The sequence below is a fragment of the Ursus americanus genome, chromosome 32 (genome assembly GCF_024610735.1).
Source record: "Ursus americanus isolate L20-20 chromosome 32, mUrsAme1.1.p, whole genome shotgun sequence".
NCBI classification, from domain to species: Eukaryota; Metazoa; Chordata; class Mammalia; order Carnivora; family Ursidae; genus Ursus; species Ursus americanus.
In genome coordinates this window covers 23,207,963-23,220,484 of record NC_142158.1, presented here as the reverse complement: position 1 = coordinate 23,220,484, position 12,522 = coordinate 23,207,963, and the positions used below count along the sequence as shown (strand labels likewise).

Below are 12,522 nucleotides of genomic sequence, written 5' to 3'. Positions count from 1 at the left end.
CAAACCCTTTTATTAAGAAAGCGCCACTTTCCCAGAAACCAGCAAAGTGACACTTTTATCTCATTGAACCCATCTATGTCACGTGGGCTCTTAGTTGGTGGGAAGGGTGAGAAAGGGAGCATTTGACTTTCAAGTCTACTTAGTGGAAGCTGGTGTGGGGGAGGGGAAGGGATGATTGTTAGGTAGGCATCAGCCAAGTCTGTCACACTCACGCCCACGCCAGCTTCAACCACTCCCTCCTCTCTGCTCTTTGTTCTTCACACAGGCTTCTAGATTGCACCTATAAAATTTTTACTGCATTTATTTATTTGTTTCTTTCAGCTATATTCCAAGCCCTTTATATGCAGACTGTGAATTATTCGTCTTAGCGTCTCCAAGGTCTATTGCTCTGCCTGGCACAGAGGAACATTTAATACAACTCTTCCTGAAGAAATGACAGGTGAGGTTCTAGAATTTCCTGAACAGAGTAACTTCCGGACAGATGGTTTGGGTCGAAGATTACGAGTAGTTTTAATGGAAAGACAGAAAGAAGTCCATCTCCTGTACCCATGATAGCTAAGTAGCCTGGTGGCTTACAGATCACAAAGGAAGGACACAAAGGTCTAGAAGATACTTTTGAATAATAATACTCCTCCCTTGTTTTATATAAAGTGGTTTTACCAACATCATCCTATTTGTTTCTCATAACCACTTTGAAAATTCAGAAGGGCAGATATTCCCATTTTGTAAAAGTATCTCAGATTTAGGCTAAGTGACTTGTTCAGGCTAATATGTGGAGGAAAGCATGGTAATCTCTTTTTAAATTAACCACACATACAGTTTAAGTCTGGAAGGCTGTGTGATGCAATCAAAGCACTTACTGCCTACTTAGAGTTGGCTCTAATTGCGGTGCAGTTTCTGAAAATAACCACGAAGTTTAAAATTACAAGTTTACATACACACATCGAATATATATATATGTGTGTGTATATATATATATATATATATATATATATATATATATATATATATATACATACATATAGGCATTAGGATACACACACACACACATACGCACATAGAAATATATATAAAACCAAGTACCATTTACCTTGAAGTTATTTGACAGGGTTATGTAAAACGATATTCTAGAAAAATAGCTATGATTTTCCTTAAACATAATTTTCTCTCAAAAGTTAGGGTAGAGTGATGCCTGTTTGCAAATTTGGTTTCATCCAATTCTTGAATGTCTGGCTTCTAGCCTTGGCAGTGGTGGAGACCTGTAAGAACAATAGTGTCTCTCAGGAAGAAGGAGTGGGACAGAGCTGTGAAGGGTATTAACTCAGCACCACGTCCTCGTCTCTGCCAAGGGGCTAGGAAGCGTCCTCCCGAGCAGAGCCGAGGAAAGGAACAAAAGCTACCCAGGGTCATCCTAAAAATGTTCGTGCATTTCCCTAGGAGATAATCCCCACTCTGTGTAAGTTCAAACAAGGGATCTGGAAGTGGAGGCACGAGAATGATGGTTACCAGAAGGATGCCTCGGGGTTAATCATGAAGGAAGTAAGCGAGGTACCTAGGACCAGGTGAGTCAGTATTCCGTAGGCTCTGTTTGAAGAACAAGGGCTTAAAAATCTATACGTAGAGTCATTACTATTCCAAACAAATCACTTGGATCTTTACCATCGCAATCCAATCATTCAGGGTGAACGTCATGATGGCTCTCCACATTTCTTTTACAGTATTTATCGTGGTGCTCCTGTGCGAGAGTATCCGTATATCAACCCTCACAGTTCCAGGACTGGGGGCTGCAGGGCTCGTGGTGGACGGGGACGTGTCTTATTTATCTTTGTGTCTAGCAGAGGCTCCGCACATGGCTTCATACTTAGTAGCTCAGTAAATGTTGTTTGAATTGAATAGTTCTGTGTGGAGGCTACTAAGGCAGATAATAGAGAGCAGGTCCTTGACTTAATTAGGTTCAATCAATATATCATAAAATTCCTGGGGAAATTCAATTACAGGTCCAGGCTCTGAAGGTAAGAGCAGTGTCTAAAATGGCCAGGATTATTATCTATCTCTTTTGGCATTCAGAAGAACTTGACCCCCATATACCAGTGCCTGCAGGAAGTCAAACAAGGATCTGGCTGGCAATTTAAGGGGCAGCCTTAAAATGCTTGAAATGCATTTTCAAGAATGCTCCATGCTTTTGGCTGCTTTTTAGGAGTAGCAATCTCCAACAAAAAAAGGGTATTCCCTGTAGACCAGATCCTGGGTATGGCATAAAATATAATTACCAGTACCCAGAAGTCAGGCACGTCACATGCAGAATATCTTTATGCCCCTGACGGATGCTTATTATAATGTTGCATGACAACCATGATAAGGGTGAGTGACCCTTGAACCAGCTGGCAAATACAAAATCACTTTGCGTTCTCAGAAAGCCCTGGGTGGATGACAATGGCTCAGACTCCTGTCTTCTTCCTTATTTGAGCGTTACGACCCCGGGCACCTGAATGTTAGGTCGAAGTTTAAGAGCGTGCTTCACTAGAACTCAGGTTCGCTACCAGCTCCTAATCTTGCGGCATCTGGCTGATGGCAGATCAGACAGCCACCCCCTTCTGTTGGGGTCTTTACCATGGCATCAACTCTTACCCCTGAAAGTGGCCTGCATACTCCAAGCTTGTTACCCCAGCCTGAACCTCTGATCTGAGCTCAATTCCATTCAGTAACTCATTCCAAGTTGATTCACTGAGCATCTCCTAGGTGCCAGATAGTCTCTTTGGTGCTGGAGATAGAATAAGACGTGATTTCTTCCCTTAAGGAGCTTGCAGACTCCTAGGGAGACAGAAAAGCCCATATTCATGATATAGGGTTATCAGGGCTACAAAAAAAGCATAGCCGGAGGGGCACCTGGGTGGCTCAGTTAAGCACCTGACTGCTTGGTTTTGGCTCAGGTCATGATCTCAGGTGGTGAGGTTGAGCTCCATGGCGGGCTCCATGCTGGGCATGGAGCCTGCTTACGGTTCTCTCTCTCCCTCTCCCTCTGCCTGTACCTCCTCTTTCTCTTACAAAAAGCAAACGAACAAAACGAAATAAAACAAAAACCCATAGCCAGAGGATTCTAGAAGCACCGGAGTTGAGGATGGGACTTTCCATAAGAGACGACCTCCCAAGTGGTCATTTCCACCTACCTAAGACTCAACGTTTTAAATAAAGAATTCATAACTTTCTCCAAAACTTTCATCGCAGGCTGCCTGGGTGGCTCAGTTGGTTGAGCGACCGACTCTTGATTTTGGCTCAGGTCATGATCTCAGGGGTCATGACACTGAGGCCCACATCCGGCTCCGTGCTCAGCAGGAAGTCTGCTGGAGATTCTCTCCCTCTACCTCTGCTCCGCAACCCCCCCACTCACATTCTCTCTCTCTCCCTTTCTCTCTCAAATAAATAAATAAAATATTTTAAAAAACCCTTTCATTGTTTCCTAATTTTTTGCACTTTGGTACATAGTGCTACTATTTATTTCCCCTCGTGATTTAAATTTAAAACCGGTGTTTGTATTCTTTCCCCCCACACCCTCCCCAAGAGCCGTCAGCTGTTAGGTATTGCCAGTCCTTCCTGCATTTCAGGTCCCCAGAGCCCTAGGTACGGTAATGACCGGAGCCTTTGTTTTTTGCCTCTCCATCTCACAATCCCAAACACCTGGTGTTGTCAAAGTTAAAAACCCAAACAAGCTAACTAGCTCCAGCCACCCACTCGTCCACACCCCACCACCTCGCTTGCGGCTTACGGACCTAGCCCAGCAGCTAGCCCGGGCTTGCCGAGACGGTCACCCTGGATATGTGCCTGGCAACTGGCTGGCTTGATCATGTGGCTTGAAGGTGAAGGGGGCAGGAGGAAGAAAACGCCTCCACAAACCGGGGAACCAGTATGCAGTCCATGTGCGTGCGTCCCACATAAAGAAGCAGGAGGGGACAGGAGGTACCTAGCAATTCCCGGGAAAGCCAGCCCGGAAGCAGCAATGACCCCAGGGACAAGACGCCCAGGTAAAGAGCAACGTAACTGTATTCATTTGCTGTGGCTGTTGTAGCAAATTACCATAAACCTGTTAGCTTACAGCAACAGAAATTTATTCCGTCACAGTTCCGGAGACCCAGAAATCCGAAATCAGTGTCAACAGGGCCGCCCGCTGTCCGGAGGCTGGAGGGCAGAATCCGGTCTTCCCTCTCCCAGCTTCCAGCGGCTTCTACTCCTTGGCTTGGAGCTGCCCCGCTCCCATCTCTGGCTCCGCGGTCCCACTGCCTTCGCCTTTTCTGTGTGTTTTCACCCTCTGCTTCTCTCTCATAAAGAAACATGTGGTTGCATTTAGGACCCATCCGGATAATCCAGGATAATCCCTCCATGTCAAGATCCTTAATTTAGTCACATCTGCAAAGACCTTTTTTGCCACATACAGTAATGGCCACAGTTTCCAGAGATTAGAGTGTGGATAACTTTATTTTATTTTATTTTATTTATTTATTTATTTATTTATTTATTTATTTTGTGGTGTAGGGGAAGGCATTATTCAGCCTACTGCAGTGATAAAGTAAATTTGAAATCATGATCCCGGTATATACATCTGACCTCATGGTTATTTTAGGGCCAGAGCTGGGTTCTGGCAATGCGGATGAAGCACAGGGTATTTCTTTCCAGGGAAACAGCATGAGCAAAGGCCCCGGGGCAGCTGTGAGGATGTAGGGAAGAGAACAGGGACTAGGCCAACTGTACCAGAAATGTCATGTGTATTTTGTCAGAGTGCGTGCTCAGACTGACTATATAATTAAAGAGGGATGAAATAACATAGGAGTGGGTGCAGTCGGGGGCTGCTTCCGATAGAGGGAGAACGTTGTTGCTTCCTGCACGGGAAATGGCGTCTTGGAAGCCTTGTTGTAGGAGGACCCGTCTGCTCTCTCCTTGTAGAGGCCACTCCCTTCCTAACTGAGAAGCTGTATGCAGTAGCTTAAATTAATGGTCCATGTGCCCAAATGCCATCTCTGGACACGACCTCAGACATTCCTCTCCATATGTTACTAACACGTGGAACCTTAGACAAAACTGTGAATAAAAGCTAATCTCTACCACAGCCTACCTGGTCCTTTATGATTTGGCCTCTGGATGCCTCTTCAACACCAATTCCTATTTTTCTCATGCCCCACTGGCCCCGTTTCAGTTCTCTGAAGATGTCTAACTCATTCCTGCAAAAGGATTTTCGAATATGCTGGGTTTTGTTTTGTTTTTTTCTCCTTCCAAATGGTCTTCCCACCCTGTGCAGGACTGGCCCTATCTCATCCTTCTAATCCTACCCTCAATGCCATTGTTTCCAGAAGATCCACTCCGGCCATCCTATTTGAAGTAGGTTCTCCATCACTGGCCCAGTCAGCTTCCTCGCAGCTCTCATCCCCATTTGTAATGGCGTGTATTTATTCTCGTACGTGGTTCATGTCCGCCTCCTACTCTTCATGAGGGAAAACCATTGCTGTGCCATCATGCACTCAGCAGTGTTTACTGAGCACTTGCAATGTGTCGGGGGCTGTCGCAGATACTGGGAGACAGCAGGGAACAAAAAGGCACCATCCCTGTTGGCAGAGGGCTCCCCTTCCTGGGGGCAGGCAATAAACGTGTGAATCTACAACATACCAGGTGGTGATGAGCGCCAGGAAACAAAATCCAGCAGGATAAGGGGATACAAAGACCTGGGGCAGAGTGCTGCTTTTTTTTTTAATTAATTTTTTTTTTTAGATTTTGTTTATTTATTTATTAGCATGAGCAGGGGGAAGGGCAGAAGGGGAAGGAGAGGAAGAGAGAATCTCAAGCAGACTCCATGCAAGCCTGGACACCCATGAGGGGCTCAGTCTCATGCCCCTGAGATCATGACCTGAGCAGAAACCAAACATCGGATGCTTAACCGACTGAGCCACCCAGGCGCCCCCAGAGTACGGCTTTGACATCTGAGCAGAGAGAAACCTGAAGGGAATAAGGGAGCAAGCCATGCAGATATCTGGGAGACGCGTTTTCTGCAGAGACAAGAGCAAATTCAAAGCCTCTGAAACAGGAGCAGTTTGGCCCATGTGCTCAAGGAAAGCAAGGAGGCCAGAGTGGCTGCACTGAGACCCCAAGGGAGAGCATGGTGGCCTGGGAGATGTAGCAGATACTTTGGATTTCGCTTGGAGAGACACGGAAGTTGTTGCAGGTTTCTGAGCAGTGGGATGATAGGCTACAGCTTACATTTTTCAACAGTTGCTCTGGCTTTTGACCTGAGAATAGACTGTAGGGGAAGGCAAGAATTGCAGCAGGGAGACCCATCAGGAATCTATCGCAAAAATCCCCCATACGCGATGGCAACGGCTTGACCCAAGGGAGAGAGGTTGGGATGCAGAGAGCGGTCAGAATGTGGATATATTTTGAAGGAGAGCTGATAGGACTTGCTGACAGATTAAAAGTGGGATGTGAGAGGAAGAGGAATCAAGGATGATTCAATTTTTTTTTTTAACCGGAAGGATGCATTCTAAGTAGTCCAAGTTGGAGCAGATTTTGGAGGAGAAACCAGAACTTAGCTCTGGATATGTGACATCTGAGACGCCTGGGAGACAGCCAAGTGGAAATGTTGGAGAGAGAGGGATGGGTTTATGAGTCTGGGGTGCAAGCGAGAGGTTGGGACCAGGCCAGGTCAAGAAGATGAGGTGTTCTCCGCACACGGATTGTACTTATAGCCCTTGGAACAGAGCAGTAACCTGGGGACTTTGCGACAGTTAAACAGATGAGGTGTGAAAGGGGATGCCCATATTCAAAGATCAGGGCCAGTAGGAGCTAGTGAAGAGGATGAAGGACCTGACGGTAAAATGGGAAGAAATAATCTAGAGTCATGTCTCAGGCCCACGTGAAGCAAGCTTTTCAAGAAGGAAGGAGCCATGGGCTCATCCAATGTGGCAGACAGAGCCACTCATCAGTTTTGTTAGCTCTTCTCGCCAATGCTGGGGATGTAGTCAGTGTCACATAAATGTGCGTTGAATGAATAAAGAGATGAGCTGAAGCTCGTGTCCTTATTAATCTAACGAAGGACGAACTTTCTAGTTTCAGAGGTGGAGGCAAAATGGGTTTTTTGATCTAGAAGAGAGGGTCTTCACACAGAGTTCTGAGCTAAGACAGAGAAGCACAAGATGCTTCAGGGAGACCCTATCCCTCCCTAGCACCAGCTGGGGAAAATACAGGGAGTTAAGAGGTTCTGCTTCTCAGGGATGGTGCCTGGGTGGTTCTATTGGTTAAGCATCTGCCTTCGGCTCAGGTCATGATCCCAGGGTCCTGGGATGGAGCCCCATGTCGGGCTCCCTGCTCAACGGGGAGTCTGCTTCTCCCTCTCCCTCTCTGCCCTGCTCATGCTCTCTCTCTCTTTCAAATCAATAAATATAGTCCTAATAAAAAAGAGTCCATTTCTCAACACAGGGAGGAACCGTAATGTGGTGATGGGGGGAAGGACTAGGAGAGCTTCTCAACTAAGTGAGGGTAAGTGTCTGACGAGAAGAGAGACAGCACTTCCCTGATGAATCCAACAAGGGGAAAGGGAATGTTCAGTGATCTTCGCCTAGAGCCATCACCCTCCCTCTTGCCACAGAAGCTGACCCCTTTGTGACCAGCCAATTGACAAATCATAGTGCGGGTGGCCAGACCCTCAGGAGCTGGGGCCCCTCGAACAAAACTGACTCATCAATTTGCCTAAAACAATGCTGTCCCATACAAATATCATGTGAGCCATGTATGGAATCTAAAATGCTTAGCAGTCCCATCAAAAAGTTTTTTTTTAAAAAGTGGAATTAGTGTTAATAATATATCTTATTTAAGCCAACATATCCCAAGTATGATCATTCCAGTAGGTAATCAACGTACAAAGTATCAAAGAGACATTTTACATTCTTTTTTTTTTTTTTAAAGATTTTATTTATTTATTTGACAGACAGCCAGCGAGAGAGGGAACACAAGCAGGGGGAGTGGGAGAGGAAGAAGCAGGCTCCCAGCGGAGGAGCCTGATGTGGGGCTCGATCCCAGAACTCCGGGATCACGCCCTGAGCCAAAGGCAGACGCTTAACGACTGCACCACCCAGGCACTCCAGACATTTTGCATTCTTTTCCCCTTTTGCACATTCTTTTCCCCGACAGCACATCTCAATTCAAACCCGCCACATCTCGAGGGCTCGGGAGCCATGTGTCGCTAGGGGTTCCCATATATTGCCCACTACTGGTCAACCACGTGGGAAGCCAGCCACACACATGTATTTCCAATGCACTACTGGTGCTGAAAGCCGAAGTGGCCTTAGCAGTTCTATGTCCATGGCTCACAGGTATTAGCTTCTTCAGGGGAGGCTGGAGACCAAAGGGAGAAGATCCTGGCAGTTGGGGCCCCAGGGAGGGGAAATTGTGCACGCACTGTCCCTCTCCCTACCTTTCTAAGACCATCTTTCCCATATCTAGATGCCTGTAGTAAACTAGCTCCTGTGAAACACCAGTGTCAGCAGAAAGAAGACAACAAACACTGTGTGAGCTTCTACCTTTTCCTGATTCTTTCCCAAGTCTTCATAGTCCTAAAAATGCTCCCTCTCCTTCCCTCGCGCTGGTTGCCTTGTGTCTGGGGAAGGTCAGGACCCACATGAGTCCTCTGGGGGAGTAGCAGGCTCTCAGCAGATGGAAGCCTGGACGCATGAATTAGGAGTGAGTGACCCAGTGTGTTCCATGTCCTCCAACGCTTACATTTAAACAGTTATGCTTGGGGAGAAGGATATTTCATTCAAAGAAATGAATTTATAATGGTGGAATTTTAGGTACCATGGATCCTCAATCTAAGGAGAGGAGATATTTTTAGGATGACAGTGTCCACTGGTGTCAGTGTAATGAGCCACTCGGTTGTCTAATCCCATGTTTTCTGCAAGGGGTGTATTTGGACCCTGCCTGTAGGCTCAGTGTTCTTTGAGCTCAAAATGAGGGCCAGTAAGTCAGCACCTCACAGCTTGTCCTTCTCTGCACCTGAACACCTGTTTTTAGAAGTCAAGCCCTTGCTTTTTTCCATAGGACCCAGGCCACTCCTAGTCCCTGCCTGTGTCAGCACCACCCAGGTTTCAACCGGCAGCCTGAGAACCATCCGTTCTCCCATGGTAATCTGGGCCAGCCTGGCAGTGTAAGAAAAGTCCTCCTTGCCTCCCTCCCTGTAGGTGTGATTTGGATGTAGCCTTCATGGTAGTAATAGTTCTGTTTATGGGGCATCTATAATGGCGGTGGGCACCGAGGGAGCTTGGTGCTTCACACACATGACGTCACCTAATCTTCATGCAACCGTGCCAAATACATGTTGTTATCCCCATCTTAAAGATGAGGCAACCACAACCCAGAAATATTAATTAACTAGCTGATGATCTCACAGCCAGCTAATGGTAGGATCAAGATGACAACCCCAACTCATTTGAGTCCAGAGCACAGAGCAAATCCCACCACCACACGGTCTTGCTGCCCGGGCTGATATCCGGTAGGGCTGGGGTAGGTCCAGCACGTTCAAGTTCTCCTTCTCCCCTCACGTGCATGTGCCTTATCTCTGTGGCTGTACTCCCGTCCTGGATCCTGACTTTTTCTCCTGGGACCGAGGCTCACCCGGACCCCAGTCTACTTTGTTGAGACCCTTGCATCCTGCCCCAGGACTCACCTACCTCCTGTCCCCCGGGGCTGCACCTGTTCCCTCCGGCTGCTACATGGAGTCTTGTGAATCGTGGACCCCCCCTCCTACTTGACTAGCTTCATGATCCTGACCTGGAGATGGTTGCTGCCATGTACAATCCGCTCCTCTTTAAATGGCTCACGCCCATGTATGTCAGCCCATGATGGGACTGCTCTATGTGAGACCCCCCTCGGGGCTCACACTTTGTCATGAAATTGCTATGAGAGGTGTCCCGTGTTCCCTGACCCTCCACTCTTCACCCCGTTTGCCTCATTTCATGATCTCCCGTTGGACTCTAACTCAAAACCGAGTCTCAGTCAAACTCCTGTTTTATGACCCAGGGTTGGATTTGCTAAGATTTCACATGATTCCCAGGCTCTGCCTTCAACCTTGCATCCTGTAACCGCTGCTGGGAAGCTTTCCCGGGCCCCGTGACCTACCCTCACTTGTGGGATTGGCCCCAGTGGATTTTGCTTGGCTTCTACCTATCAGAGGAGGCAGGGACCGGGCTCCTGCTGGCCGATTTGAACACCGGCACTGACCCATGTCAGACCCTTGTTTGTGGTTTGGACAGCTGGCTCGTCTCCTTGGGGCCATGCCCAAAACCAAATGAATCCCTCTAGCGTGGTCGCTGCCAATGTTCAGCTCATTCTTCCAGTGCTCACCTACCGCTGAGATCCTCGCATGTCCCGTAGCCAAATCAGCCCAAAGCGCAGCGTCCACTTTCCCCTGACTTTCAGACTGCTGTGCCCTGTTCTCGCCTCAGGACTTCGTTTCCCTAGAGCTAGAGACTGCGTGGGCTTGCCAGGACCCAACGCCTAGCCCTCCCCCACCACATGCCCTCACTGCTGTCGGTCCGTCCACATAAGGGACCTCGCTGACCCCAACTGCCTGCCTGGACTGCTGCCGCGTGCTCCCCCGCTGGCGGCCTTCCAGCTGGCCAGACACCCACCCAGGCTCAGCCCCTGCCTCCCTGACACTCACCGCCTCATAACCCCTGTTGCTCCAGTCATGGGTTCCACGCGCTGGTCTGTCTGGGGTCTGGTATGGCCCATTCCTCATCTGGCCTCTCTCCCTGGCTCTGATGGTCCAAATCCAATTGCCAAGAAGGGACGGCCAACCTGCAGGACAGAGCACCTGGGACCTGCCTATGGCTCTTCTCATTCATCTCACAGCACCCCCCCTTCCCCACACACTGGCTTATATTGATTTCGAGAGGCTTCATACGTGTACATCATCTCCTCGATTAGGTTTTGAGCTCCTTTAGGTTCATAACCGTGTCTTATCCTGAACTAATGTAATAGATATCGAGCCCTTATTGAGTCTTTAGCCCTGTGCTGAATCCCAGGGTAGGGGGCAGTGGGTAGAGGGGGGGCGCGAGTGCAGCATCATGAATCAAAAAGAAGCCTTATAACCGGGATATGCCTTTGAAAAAAAATTTGCCCTTGACGCTTGTATCTGAGGTCAGCACTGGACTGCAGAACTTGCTGCTGATCTTGACCTTGTATCCAAGTTAACTGTTCCCTTGGTATATGTTCGATACCCTGTGCGTACCTTTGATTTGAACCCTTCATCCATGTGGCTCGGTCCCTTCATGGCTGAGGTGGAGAACAGGTGTCTGGAAGAGAGATCCATTGGTTTGAGAAGCTGCGAGACGGTGAGGTTCTTGCTCTGTGCAGGGTATAATGTGTAAGAGCTGCCTGTTCCGGGATTGCTCCACAGGCTAGCAAGAGTCCTGACCCAGTTGTCGTTTTCGTCTTGCCGGTCTGACAGGATTGGGAAGGTCCAAGCCTTGGGACCCACTTTCCTTTCCTATCCCATGTTTTAATGCCAGCACATGGTGGGTTGTTAATTGCCTGGAGCTGGAAAATGGTTTGCATTTACGACAGTAAACGTATTCATACTTTTAATTTATGTAAGGTTTTTGTACACAGTTCTCAATTCCTTAAGAGATGACAACAAATTTTGGTTCGTTCCTGTCATGTGAGAACATTAGGCCCCAGTACTGCGTCACTGTGTGTGGGAAATAAAGTGCTGTGGCAGAAAAGAAAAAGAAAAAAGAAAAGAAAAGAAAAGAAAAGAAAAGAAAAGAAAAGAAAAGAAAAGAAAAGAGGCCTTATATATAAAGAGGTCATGTGATTGATCCTCCAAATGGGGAGACTTTTAAGAATGAAAGCGGTCCTAAGAATAATTAGTGAAGTGAACTGGTCTCCAGCAAATGCAAACCAGGGCTATCATGAGAAACTTGCAGGCTCAGTGCACTGAGTCGGCTTGTGTGCAAGGTCTGGTGAGTGGCAGTGCCAGGCTCCTGCCTCCCAGCTCTTGCTGTTTCTCTTGTCTTTCATTTCAATCTTTGCCCTTTGTAAATCTGTAATCTAGTAACAAACATACAAGAATCAGAAAAAAAAAAAAAAAGCAGACAATGTACGTCAATTAAGTGCCAGTAAGTGATACAGGGAAGCACTTTTCAGATGGTGTTCTAGAATACCCCAGTGCTTCTCAGGCTGTCCACAGAGGGATGACAGGGCCGCCACAGCCCCACTTCTACCTCCCAGAGTCCCTCTGCTTAGATCTGCTTTCCATATTGGCTTCGGCTGGATTTTTGTCCTCGATGAATTTTATGGCCTTCAAAAGCGTGGAATCTTTTGGTAGACAATACAGAGAATGCAAATCAGAGGAGGGAGAAATTCTGCTTGTGTCCATAGGCTTTTAGAAGCCAGGGTACTTAAGCCAGGGCTTAAAAGATGGGCGTAATTTAGATACTTCTTTTTTTTTTTTTTAAGATTTTATTTATTTATTTGACAGAGACAGAG

General features: G+C 47.5%; 1 protein-coding gene across 1 annotated transcript in view; it reads left to right on the top strand.

The window, feature by feature from the left end:
• LOC123791042 (uncharacterized) overlaps positions 1 to 3,438 on the top strand; it is a 44,322-nt gene extending 40,884 nt beyond the window's left edge. Inside the window, 2 exon segments of the mRNA XM_087858098.1 lie at positions 322 to 439; positions 1,438 to 3,438. The gene's annotated coding sequence lies outside the window, so the exon portion shown is untranslated.
• The last annotated feature ends 9,084 nt before the right edge of the window (positions 3,439 to 12,522 follow it).